Source organism: Chiloscyllium plagiosum, unplaced genomic scaffold (genome assembly GCF_037043375.1).
Source record: "Chiloscyllium plagiosum isolate Xiang-an unplaced genomic scaffold, Cpla_swu_hap1 HiC_scaffold_19, whole genome shotgun sequence".
Lineage (NCBI taxonomy): Eukaryota > Metazoa > Chordata > Chondrichthyes > Orectolobiformes > Hemiscylliidae > Chiloscyllium > Chiloscyllium plagiosum.
Window position 1 is genome coordinate 58,070,737 of NW_028270157.1, and position 13,566 is coordinate 58,084,302.

The following is a 13,566-nucleotide window of genomic DNA, read 5'->3' on the forward strand; positions in this document are numbered from 1 at the left end:
AGTGACCTCCCTTACTTAACAGTGGAGAGCAAATTGCAAGATCTGGCAGCTATCAACAGCTGTCACCCTGATGAAACTAGAAAGACACTTGCACTGACATAGATAAAGTGGTCCTTGGTCTGCTGTGAGGTTCAACTGTATCTGTAAACAGATTGCAGACTTCAGTGAAAATACGTTTCATAAAATACAGACTTTGCACATTCCTTGCTAACATCCTTCAGGGGTGAATTGTTCACTGTGAAAATCTTGCATGGATATCTCCTCTTCTGAGAGTTGTTCTCCATCTCCTCTCTCCTGTGTAGCTTGGCCTGCTCTTTGCTCAGGTTTCAATTTGTGCTGATCCCCAAAGTGAATGGCTATCAGTTCATCCAGGGCTATTGGCATCAGTTCATGCAGAAGCCTGGAAATCAGTAAAAAAAAAAACAGGTTCCTGCACTAACAGCAATGTAGACTTATGCAACCTCAGCCCCAACCAAAAAGAGGACCAAATATGTGGAGAATGAAGCAAGAGCAAGAAGAAATCAATCAGCAATTCAGTTGAAAGTAGTTGATGATGGCTTTAATAGCACTGAATGGTGAGGGAGTTCTTTCTGCTACTTAGTGCAGGTTCAGCTGTGTGAGATTTCGAAAGGGCATTAACTGCAGCTCCAAAATAACAGCACTGGAGACAAAATCAGTATTGAATGCTGATTGGGGTCATAATCTACAGGTTCTGCACACTTCCAGTGGATGTTCATTGTCACTCTGCTAACATTCTCACGCATATCTATGTGATTCACCTCACGCCCGTAAAGTCAAAAATTTGCAAATTTTACATTCTATTTTGTTCAAAAAGCACACAATCTGTAGACAGTCAATTAATGTGGCATGTTATAAATTCCTGCTTTGGAAATAAAACCAGTCCGGCTCCAGGATGAAATACAAACAGACTTGAAACATGGCGTCACACTTAAAATGCATTGTCTGACCTAAGGTGTCACCTTTATTCTGATAAAACCTGAAATTATTTTGGAGCTGGGATTTACATATTAACCAATTGAAACCTGCACCTCCAGTCTAACTGATTAGAGGCTTAATAACCATCTCAGTTTGTTCAATACATTCGCATAAGTTGTATGACCCTTTGATCTTTTACTATAAATTCTGTGTCAGATGTACTCTCTCTCACTAGCTGCCTGAGGAAGGAGGAGTGCTCCGAAAGCTTGTGGTTTCAAATAAACCCATTGGACTATAACCCAGAGTTGTTTTATTTTTGACTTTGTCCACCCATCCAATACTGGCACCTCCACATCACATATGTAGACATGAGAAATAACATCACAAACAATTGACTTAGCGAAAGGGCTCTACCAATTTATATTTTGCAGTGTTCGAATCCAAGTCAAGACGAAGAACTAGGGAGTTGGGTATAATTAGCTTAGACAGAGGATAATGAGTGATATTATCACAGAAAAGTGAAGGAGATAAAGTAAATGTGTTTCAGGGAATGTGATAACAAGATAACCGAGAAATGAAGATCGAAAGGAAAGTTTAAGACACTTGAGGGAAGACACTATTGTTAAAAAAAATCTGAATGAATGAGTTAGGGTAGAGATGAATGGTCCTTCTCATTTATTTTTGTCTGGTAATCTTGTGAATTGATCATTCTGCTTATCTCCCTAACAAATGTTACACAAGGGAAATGAAAACATCATTAAAGCAGTCGACATTGTGATGCCCAACAGCAGTCTGCTTCCTCTTTCTTGACAGCTAACAGCAACAAGGAAACAAAATGTAATAATGAACCAGAGCCTTGCAGACATGGTGAGTATTAATGAGGAAGTCTCATTAGCCAGTTCCAGCACGTGCCATACTGGCACTTGTGATTACACTAGCATGAAAATACAAGCAGTCTGTCTCTCGCTTACAGCCTTGGATGATGTGAATGTTCCTATTGCTGTCATTTTAGTACATTTAGAACAACTCACAGGAAAGTATCACAGTCACAGGGAGTTGAAGGGCAAGTGAACTGTGCATGGGCAAAATTTCTCAGATGCCAAGCTGTACATTTTAGGTTCATCCCAAGCAGTTCCGTGACGTACAGGATGACCAACAAGGGAACGTGAAAGCTGAATGTGGAATTGCTAACCCCAGAACACATTGAGGAGCTCAAAAGGGATTACACGGGTTGGAGAACCATGAAGCTACTCTTTGAATCTCCAGTGGGTGGGTGGGAAAAAGTCAAAGGGAACATTAGGAGGTTCTTCTTCCTCAAAGGTATTCAGGAGGCGAGATAGATAGGGCCAACTGTCCAAGCTCCTGATGCAGATGATGGGGTCAATGTCACAGAGGACCTCCAGGAGGTGAAGAGCCAACAAGCATCACTGTTTGCCTTGGAGGCCTCCGAGATAATCTTGCAGTCCATGGTGCACTCCATGGGACAGGACGAGACATGCTCGCGTTCCTTCTTCCATAAGGTGCACAAAAAGATCTCCGTGCTCAGCAGCCTGAAGGAGGAAGATGGCTCGGTAATGTCACCTCAGTCTGACATCCTGAGAATCAGCAAATCCTTCGATGTCAGTCTGTATGACACACAGCCCACAGGTAGTGCGGCCTCCCAGCCGTTCCTGTCGTCTATTACTGAGATCTTATACAACAGCACACGAGAGAGGCTGGACCAGCTGCCATCTCTGGTGAAATGACCAAGGTCTTCAAGTCCGTAGAAAACAATAAAACTCCTAGAAGCGACGGCTTACTGGCTGAGTTGTGTTCGACTCTGTGGGATTTGATATGGCCAGGACCTGCTGGAGGTGTACAACAGTATGCTTCTGGCAGGGAGCATGTGCAAATCAATGAGGAAAGGTTGCATCAAACTCATTACAGGGGGAAGGGAGAGAGGGAGGAAATTAGAAATTGGTTACCAATCTCACTGTTAAAAGTGGATTACAAAATCCTGTCCAAGGTCATCACCAGCTGGGCCAGAAGTGCTCTGGGATTAGCGATCCACTCTGACCAAACCTATGCTGTGCTGGGCAGGACGATCTCTGAGAGTCTCGAGCTCCTCAGGAATACGATTGACCTGAAGGTGGTGGAAGCCTGCCTCATCAGCCTGGACAAGGAGAAGGCCTTTGACAGGATATCGCACATCTGCAAGCAGGACACACTCTCTAAAATGGGCCTTGGGAAGGGAATCTGCAATTGGATCCAACTGCTCTACACCAACATCATTAGCGCAATCACAACCAATGGGTGGGAATCAGAAAGCTTCCCGATCAGATCCGGAGTCAGGCAGGACTGCCCACTCTCTCCTGCCTTGTTTGTGTGTTGTATAGAGCCGTTTGCTGAGTCCATCAGGAAAGATGTGAGCCTGAGAGGCAATGGAGATTCTTGGCAATCGAGGTCTGTGGGTCAAGGCCTCCCTATACATGGAAGACTTCTCCGTTTTCTGCTCAGATCTGCTGTCAGTGCAGAGACTCATGAACATCTGCGACCAGTTTGAACAGGCCTCAGGACCCAAGGTAAATCAAGGCAAGAGTGGGGCAAATTCTTTGGGAACTGGGCCGACTGATCCTTTACTCCCTTCACCATTAGGACAGAATACCTGAAGATGCTGGGAATGTGATTCGGAGGGGTCAGGGATTGTGCAAAGAACTTGGGAGGAGCTTATCACCAAGGTGAGGCTGAAAGTGGGCTTTCCATTGTGGGTAAACACCTGGTGTGAGGAACTCTTTGTTATTGCCCTTTGCCAGAACCTGTTCTGTTGCAGTCACCCCAGGCATCTTCCACTTCAGCTGGAGATCTAAGATGGACCGTGTCTGCAGAGACATCATGTATAAAACTCTGGATAAGAAAGGTAAGACCATACCCAACATTGCCCTCATCCTGATGGCCATGACTGTGGCTGCATCAAGCTGTGTGTGGATCCCCAGTACGCAAACACCAAGAGTCACTACCTGCTGAGGTTTTACCTGTGCTTGGTGTTGTGAAAGATGGGCCTGGCCTCGCTGCCGCGGAACCGCTCCAGGTAATTGGACCATTCCATTGTATCACCTGTCCTCTGTGGAGAAATTTGTGAAGAAAAACACTTTTGACCACAAGTCCATCAGGAAGTAATCAGCATGTGGTCACACATCTCGTGCTGGGATGTGCCTTTGCAAAGGAAGTCTGGAGAGAGATGCAGTGGTTTTTATTGAGGTTTGTCCCAAACAACTCCGTGATGCAGGACTTTGTGCTGTACGGTCTGTTCCCTAGGACACACACTGACATAATTATCGACTGAACCTGGAGGACCATCAACTCAGTGAAAGACTCTACTTGGTCTGCCCGAAACTTGTTGTTCTTCCAGGGCAAGGAGCTGACCTAGGCTGAATGTTGCAGACTGGAACATTCCAAGGTCCAGGATTACGTGCTGAGGAACGCACTAAAACATGGGGAAGCTGCCACTAAAGTGCGTGGGGAAAGACCACCGTCTAAGTTTCTTCTGCTAAAGTTAAATGGGAGTCCACTCAGTTATTGGACCCTCCTGATGGCTCAAATATGTGTAAATATAATCTTGTATAATTAAGCAATTCCATGGATTTGTTTGTTCTCGATATGTAAAGACTACACAGAATCAAATGACTCTAGTAACTACGTATGCATATTTTTAAAAAATGAATAAAGTATATTTTTGAAATAAAAACAATAAATTAACACTTGACTCATCTCACTGCTAATTGATGCACCAACTAGCAGGCACATAATTGTGAATAAACATATGTTAAGACTTTGTTTGCAGCAGCAGACTTTAGTTTAATAGGCAGCCTGTGCATCTCAAAATTGACAATTACAGTACGTGGAGTTTCCAAATGAATGAGTTAATGAATGAATGCATGTGTTAAGTGTGGCACATTTCGTGATTACTGATGTTCCAATCATCGACAACGAATGTAACAATCTCGTTTGTCGAGTGGAATGTCACTAAGATGCCTCCACTGGGCAGAAGGGCATCCTGCTATCAGAGCCTCCTAAATGGGGAACTGGACTGCTCCATTCTTCTGGGAAGGGACATGGGCTAGGATGGGAATGGGCTCGAGAGCAAGGGAGACAGTTGAGAGACAATACCACAAGAAAAGAGCCATCATTGTCTGGCCCCTGATTAGAAGCGTAAGCTGCAACTCCTTGTCAGACAATTAAGATCTCATTACTCAAATCACTTCATTTCAAGCATTTAATTAACACAATATGTGCCTCACTAGCAATATCATATTTAGAAAACAAACTGGCAAAGCGTATCTTAACAACTCAATCTCATGATTCCTGCCTATCAGTTTATTGCTACACATGGCGAAGCATGATGAAATCTATATATGTAGCTTAAACTTTTTAATCAAGGTGACTGAATGGGAAACAATAACCAATGAACACTTGCTATGAAAAAGGGACCAATTTTAAATTGTACATTATTATTCTCCGTTCTCCAATTTCATTTTTACTTCAGGATTTAATACACGGAAAAAGAAACTTCTAGTCTGATTACCATAATATCTGTGGTGCATGTACTGGTCAAGGCAGAAGCTCTGCTAGCTAAATTCCAGTTAGCTCAATCTCCCTGGTAACCAGATCAGAAGCATGTGCCTTGTGTGCGGAAGATTTCCTGCATCATAATTGGAATCTGTTCTTTAATTCAGAGGGGGCAATGGCCTAGTGATATTATCACTAGACTATTAACCCAGGGACCCAGGTCGTGTTCCGAGGACCTAGGTACAAATCCCATCACGGCAGAGGATGGAGTTTGAATTCAATTAAAAAAGAGCTTGAAATAAGAGTCTAATGAAGACTGAAACCATCGCTGAATGTCAGGATAAATCTATCCAGGCTCACTAATGTCCTTTGGGGAAGGAAATTGTTGTCATTGTCTGGCATTCATGTGACTCTGGACCTAGAGAAAGGTCCCCTGCAGACAATTAGGGATAGATAATAAATTACTGGCCTAGCCAGTAATGGTCCTCATTCTGTATATGAATAGAAAACAAATTGTAAATTCGGTCCTGGACATTCTGGGTTCGGATTTTTCACATCTTCATGGCTGGTGGGTGCACTTCAAATTCTTTCAATTCAAATCAAAAGTTTAGATTCACAATTTTCCCCACTTTTAGAAATGAAATGAAGGGAAATCATGGGAAGTGTGCTCTCGGACTTATGGTTTGAGAAGGCAATATTTATTCATCAAGCATATCTTGTACATGCTGAAGTTAGTATTAAATGGAGCAAATCTTATGATGGGTTTGTCTTTCTGCCCTCCTCATCCCCAGCCATGTTCATTCAAGGCTGCACAGGGGCTGCAATGGAAAAGGACAGACAGGTTGATTGTCATAATGTCATTAATCACAGCGTCTGGCTGAAATCATCTATTTCTACAAAAAATTGCTGCCAGGGTTGGAAGGTTTGAGCTATAGGGAATGATTGAATAGGCTGGGGCTGTTTTCCCCGGAGCACTGGCGGCTGAGTGACGACCTTATAGAAGTTTATAAAATTACGAGAGACATGGATAAGGTAAATAGAAAAGGTCTTTTCCCTGGGGTAGGGGGAGTCCAAAACTAGAGGGCAGAGGTTTAAGGTGAGAGAGGTAAGACTTAAAAGGGACCTAAGGAGCAGCTTTTTCATGCAGACGGTGCCAGAGGAAGTGGCAGAGGCTGGTAGAATTACAACATTTGGATAGGTACATGAATAGTAAGGATTTACTGGAATATGGGCCAAATGCTGGCAAATAGTACAAGATTAATTTAGGATATCTGGTCAGCATGGACAAGTTGGACCAATGGGTCTGTTTCCGTGCTGTAAATCTCTATGACTCTATAATTAACATCCAGTCTAGTTACTTTAATAAATCTGTTCAGATATATCATGACACACATCTGGCACATGAACCCAGTTTATAAGGTATAAAATCCTTGAAGACACATGTCACAAGCCAACATAAAAAAAAATCAGCCATAAAACTGATACTAAGAGTCACTGTCAGTGCTGTGGAATACGGAAATGCTTCAGGTAAAAGCAGTGTCCAGCTATCAAAGAAGAATGACATGTCTCCAAAACTATAAGTTACTTCCAGACATTGTATAGCAGTAGGGTACAGTTATAGAGCTGCAAAGTGTTAAATAGCTACACGTACAAGAATGGTTATATAGTAGAGACACCAGCATTAGGAATTATACCCGTTCCATTCTGAGGGGAAATTGGTAATGTAACCAATTTAGTTAAACAGAATCTATCCATCTATTTCAAGGTCATTTCATTATTTTAAGTTAGATAAACTGAGTGTCACTGTCTTGTCAGAAAATTTACAATCCGAAGTTACATCCCACAAAAGCAACATGGTCCAGATAGAAAAGATCTCAAGAATGTAAATAGGCAAAACGGTAGCAATAACATGTAAGATAGTAGAGAATGTATACTTACTTCATATACACGAGACCTCACTCTTGAGCAAATGGGTGTGTCATTCCTTCAGTATTCTTCAAAAGATGAAAAGAAATTGAACTGCAATGGCCATCAAAGTTTCTTTGAGAAGTGATACACTGAATTGTTCACAGGTTTAGAAGAAACTGAATGTGGTTAGACCATTGAGTTAAAGAAGGATGCCAAACCATTAGGTTTCTGTGTACCCAGGAAGATTCTACTTACCTCAACCAAACAAATTCAGAAGCAACTTGAGCTAATGACCAGAATGGGTGTCATTTTCCCTGATGACAAAACCAACCAAATGATGTTCATGCATAGTTACTGTACCCATACAGAATTTGTGTTACCTTTAATACAGCTCAACAAAATGGTGGTGAGAACAAGCCACCATTTGAAGTAGATGAAAACTGATTCTGGATTTCTGATTCCATGTCAGATTTCCAGCATCTGCAACTCTTTCTGTTTTGTTTAGTGTGTTCCAACAGATGTCCAATAATCAAAATCGCTTAGTACATTTGTAACTCTGTATGGGAGATTTTGCTTTCCTCCAGATTGCCTCAGCCCCAGAGAATGTTTGATGGAATGTGTCCAATATTTCACAAGAGTTATAAGAGGATACATGCAACATGGATGACGTATGTGGGAGATAGTCAAGGACTATGACCGGTTTTGAAACGCCTACAAGCTGGAGGGCTTATTTTGAATAACAGGTATAACTTTTCCATGTAATCTATTACCTTCATGGGGCACATTGTCAACAACGATGGAATAAAGCTGGCCTCTCAGAATCTGGAATTTGCCACTCTAAAATCAGCACATATCTGCAAAGATAATTAGGCATGGTAAACCAATTAGGCAACCAAACACTTGCCTCACTTGGCAACTATGACTTAGTCCTTTGGTCAACCCTTCAAGAAAAGGCAAGGATAGAGCTTGTGATATTGCTCATATTTAAGGTCCAAAAGGTCAAGGACATATTGATGCTCACAGATGTCCTGGGTCCACCACAGTCCATGCTTTCCAACTCCCACTTCTGTGGATGCTTCCGCTATAGGTATGGGAGCAGCAATCATTCAAAAGCAACCAGAGCAATGTAGGAAACCAGTATACTTTGGCTCTTGGATAATGTCACACACTGAGCCATGCTATGTAGTTATAGACAAAGAGGCTTTCTTGGTCACATGAGTGCGTGAGAGATTTTCTGGCTGCATCCTTAGCCTAAAAATGCTTACAGAGGCAGAACATAAATTATTGTCTTCCTTCTTTGATTAAAAAGCATTGGCAAGGTTGCCTCCACTGATACAGAGATCCTGACTCTGTCTCATGAGGTTTAAATGTGAGACATAATATTTGCAAGCAGATTTACAGATGTTGGTGGATTTACTCTCCAGAGCTACGCAGACAGCCAGAGAGTGACAATGCATTTATTTGTGAAAGTCATATGTTTCCTCAGCCTACTGTACAACAATCCAAACTAGGCTCAAGCAAATACAGCAGAAACTAAACAAGGGCTGAGCTTGTTTTACCATTCCTTGATACTGTGATCAAGCTTGGTCAGACCAGTCGTCCAGTGGATTGGCCATACAGATGTATTTCAGCATTAACAGCATTTTGTGATTCTGGATGGATTATTTGCCTTTGATGAAAGGCTGGTCATTCCAGCTTTGCAGCTAAAAGATATCCTAGATAACAAACACCAAGGGTACTTGGGAATCACCAAGTTCAGAGCCAGGGATCTGTTGTTGGTGTGGAGGACAGGTATCCTGAAAAAGACAGAGGAGCTCACCAGTGAAGGTTAAACTCGCAAAGCCTGGGTAACGGGAGCTACTGATAACTACACCTTTCCCCATCAGACCATAACAGCGGGTGGGAACAGACCTATTTATGTTTGATAGATGATTTCACCTTATCCCTATTATTTTTTATTATGGATAGAGGTGGAAAAGTTTTATTGCATCATCCCATAAACTGATGTCAGGGTTTTGCATGAAATATTTGCTGCACCTAGACTTCCTAAGGAAGGAACAGTGTGGTGGCACGATGGCTCAGTGATTAGAACTGCTGCCTCACAGTACCAGGAGCCCAGGTTCGATTCCAGCTTCGGTCGACTGTGTGTGGAGTTTGCACATTCTCCCCGTGTCTACGTGGGTTTCCTCCGAGTGCTCTGGTTTCCTCCCACAGTCCAAACATGTGCAGGTTAGGTGGATTGGCTGTGCTACGTTGCCTGTAGTGCCCAGGGATGCGCAGGCTAGGTGGATTAGACTGGGGAAATGCAGGTTTACATGGATAGGATAGGGAATAGGTCTGGGTGAGATGCTTTTCGGTGGGTGAGAATAGGATGAGGTAGCTGGGAAGGTGATAGTTAGATGCAGGTGGGGGGCTAATGGTGATAGGTCAGAGGGGAGGGTGGAATGGATAGGTGGGAAGGAAGATGGATAGTTCAAGAGAGCAGTGGCGAGTTGGAGGATCAGATCTGGGATGAGGTGGGGGGAGGGAGAGATTTGAAACTAGTGACGTTGACATTGATGCCGGTTGATTGCAGAGTCTCAAGGCAAAAGATGAGGTGTTCTTCCTCCATTTGTCAGATGGCTTGGATTTGGCAGAGGGGGAGACCCAGGACTTGCTTGTCCCTGGGGGAGTGGGAAGGAGGAGTTGAAGTGGTCGGTCACAGGGCGGTGGAGTTGTTTGGTGCATGTGTCCCAGAGATGTTCCTTGAAATGTGCCGTGAGTTGGTGTTCTGTCTCCCCAATGTAGATGAAGAAGGAAGCCAAGCATAGTGCTCCAATCAGCAAAGTCCCCTTTGAAGAAGAACGCAGACTATTACACAGCCTTCCGCCCCACCCCAGAGTGGCTTATTTCCATCAGAGTTGCTTACCAGCAGAAAATTGAAGACTCCCTATCCTGCCAAAGAGGTTAATTCCACAGTTAAGTCCACAGGATTATAATAGCATGCATAAAGACAAACCGTCCTACGGGGAGCAGCAAGCAGCCTACTATAATAGACGTCACCGTCTATGACGGTTAACTTACTTCAACTAAAAGCAATGGTTTTGGATACAACACCACCAGCAGAAGGGTACAGTCATTCAAGAAGCTATACACTTGGGGATCTGTATGAAATAAAACTGCAGGAATCTCATCCCTTTGCAAAACAACCAACCATCAATAATTGCTTAAGACAAAGCCAGTGAGGAACATTGTGATGGCAGTGACTTACAAAGCTCTCAAGATAAAGATCAAATCAAGGTCAACAGTCTTTAAGGTTAGTTTCCATGTTCGAAAACAAAACACATGCTGGAAAATTTGTGAAACATCCAGATTTTGGGGGTTTGTGTCATCAGAGACTCCGGGGAAGATGAGGTGGTGGTTAATGTAATTAACAAATAAATGTTAACTATGGGAACACAGCTCGAGGAGTGATGTTCTGGAAGGTAATAATTCTCAAAGGGTTAATGTGAGTGAATGTCTAAGCTCCACCCAATCTGATGATGTTATACCCCAGACTTGGGTGAATTTAAGACATTTCGGGCAAAAGCCCTAAGGGATTTTGCTGCTCGTCGGATGCTGCCTGAATTGCTGTGCTCTTCCAGCACCACTAATCCAGAATCTGGTTTCCAGCATCTGCAGTCATTGTTTTTACCTCTCTGAATTTAAGACAGATCAATCTGGATCTCATGGAGGGCAGACCTTGATCTGCAAATCTTCGAGTAATCTAAGTGTGTTTGTCTTCCCAATTTGTACATAGTTGCTATCAGGCTATAAGCTACATCTTGTTCAGGACCCTCTTCTTCTTTGAACTCAGTTGGTTGTAGCAAACTACCCAGCCACAAGCTGAAAGTATCTGGAATCCCAAAACCAAATACACCTGTTTCTGTTGACTGGACCCTGAGTACTCAGGAGAGCGGTTATTCAGCATGATCTGCTGTGTGCTGTCCAGCCTCACTGCAATGAGGGCATAGTTCTTCCTACCAGACAGTGAATAGCTGAGGAGGGACAAGAGGAGGTTGAACAGAGGAGTCAAGCTAAACAGTGTCTTTCTGACAAGACTGTTGGTGAAAAATGTATCCAAAGGCAATACACCTTCACATCTTACTTTCCCTCTGACACTGACCATTGCGCGAGGTCAAAATACAAAATTAAAATTCATTACAAAATTAACATTCCAAACTAAATTTATAAATCAAATCATGTGATATTGCATACAAATGCCAACTAATAACCCTTCTTCATTCTCTTCTAATCCATCTTCCTTGTGTCTTGACTGCTCTAGTGTTCCAGGTGAAAACAATGACTGCAGATGCTGGGAACCAGATTCTGGATTAGTCGTGCTGGAAGAGCACAGCAGTTCAGGCAGCATCCAAGGAGCTTCGAAATCGACGTTTCAGGTAGTGTTCCTATGCAGTGTTCCTCCAGTAGCTGCTGGAAAATGAAGGTCTTCCAACATGGGAGACTTCAGATGACCTCAAAAGGTTCGGGGCCTCAGAGGATGATCTTTGAACTATATCATGTTCAAAGCGATCTGGGATGTTTGACTGATGCACAGTGGTAAGGACAGAGAGTGATAGATAATAATGTGAAGACAAACGGAGCCCTCCCAAGGGGACAACAGTTTTGTGCACATGGAGAAACTGTTGCACTCTTTTTGGTGATGCCCCAGTAATAATGGTAGTGTTGTGACTCATTGAATAATGCCATCTATATGTGTAATGGCATCGCCCTGCCCTTGCAAAATAGCAGTCTGACTCTCTATTGTGGCACCCAGATGTTTGGTGGTTTCTATTTGTGCTGAAATGGAAACTGAGACGTCAGTGAGTCCTCCATCACTGCATCATGGTTGGGTACACAGGATTGCGAATGGTGTTGCCATTGAATTGCTTGAAGATCTTCACAAAGACCCGTGAAAAATTGGTACCAGACTCTCCGCACTCTTTGCCATTTACGCTGGCTTTATGACAAGCTTGAATACCTAATAACCTTCATTCATTGCCTATCTGTTCAAACGCTTCTCAGAGCAGTGTCACTCTCCAGAAAGTTGGCATCTGTGTAACTCCTACCTTGGTTCAGGTGCTTATGCCCAAAACCTCACCATGTGCAATTCCTGTCTCAATGTCAATCTCTATAGCGCACAGAATGACTGTAGATGAGGGACAATATTTGGACATGTGAGAGCAATTTGTAGTCTTTTCTTTATTATCACTGTCTTTTGGCTGTTTCACCTTTTGCTGTCCCACCACTGCCTGGCCAGCTGGCATGTTTGAGGGATCCGAAAGGAGAAAGAAACAAGGTTATTTCTGCAGTTGTGGAATGGAGGACGGTGAGGGAGGGAAGCAAAAGGAGTACACTTGCACAAGCTGCTGTTGTGAATCAGAAGCGTAGTACAACAAGAGGGAAATAAGATGAGAAGGAGAATTTGGTATGAAGATACCGTCAACTTCAATTGCTTCAGCACCACTGCTGACTTTGGTTTCTGTAATGACTATTTTGATATTATCCAATCCATGGGGTGCAACAGTAGGGTATGGATAGGCAGCTGCACATGTTAACACTTATTCATTGCTGCCACTAGTTGTCAGCCTCCTTGACCTGTGAGAGAGAGCGAACTGCGACAGTGAGTGCGGTGTCATTTCTCTGAATACAATGGTTGTCACAGTTGAATAGCTGGCAATGTGTGCAAGCTGTGAAATGGAGGTTATGGGTTTTGCCATTCCATTATGTAAAGATGAGGTACAGCTTCGAACATTAGATAATAGTTATTTAATTCATGGGATGTATTAAATCCATCAGTGTGTGAGGCTTGTGGATCAGTTGACAGAACATGGCATTTGCATTGACCTTTTCAATGGCTTTACCCACTCATTTGAGATGATTGAACTTTTCCCAGAATTGTTTTCAGATCTTCAGGCTTTGATTCCTGGCATTGACTGCCACAATGACCTTATCCCAGTGCCATCTGAGAGTTTATCTAGAGGGCCAATTAATCCTCTCTGAATATAGCACACCCTTCTCCTTCACACCTCCTTGCACCAAGTCCTCTTGAGCAGTGTCCAAGACTATCTGATGTTTGTCATTGCAAGAACATAAGAAATAGGAGAAGGAGAATTCAACCCATCGAGCCTGCTCCACTCTTGCTGATCTCAGGTTTCA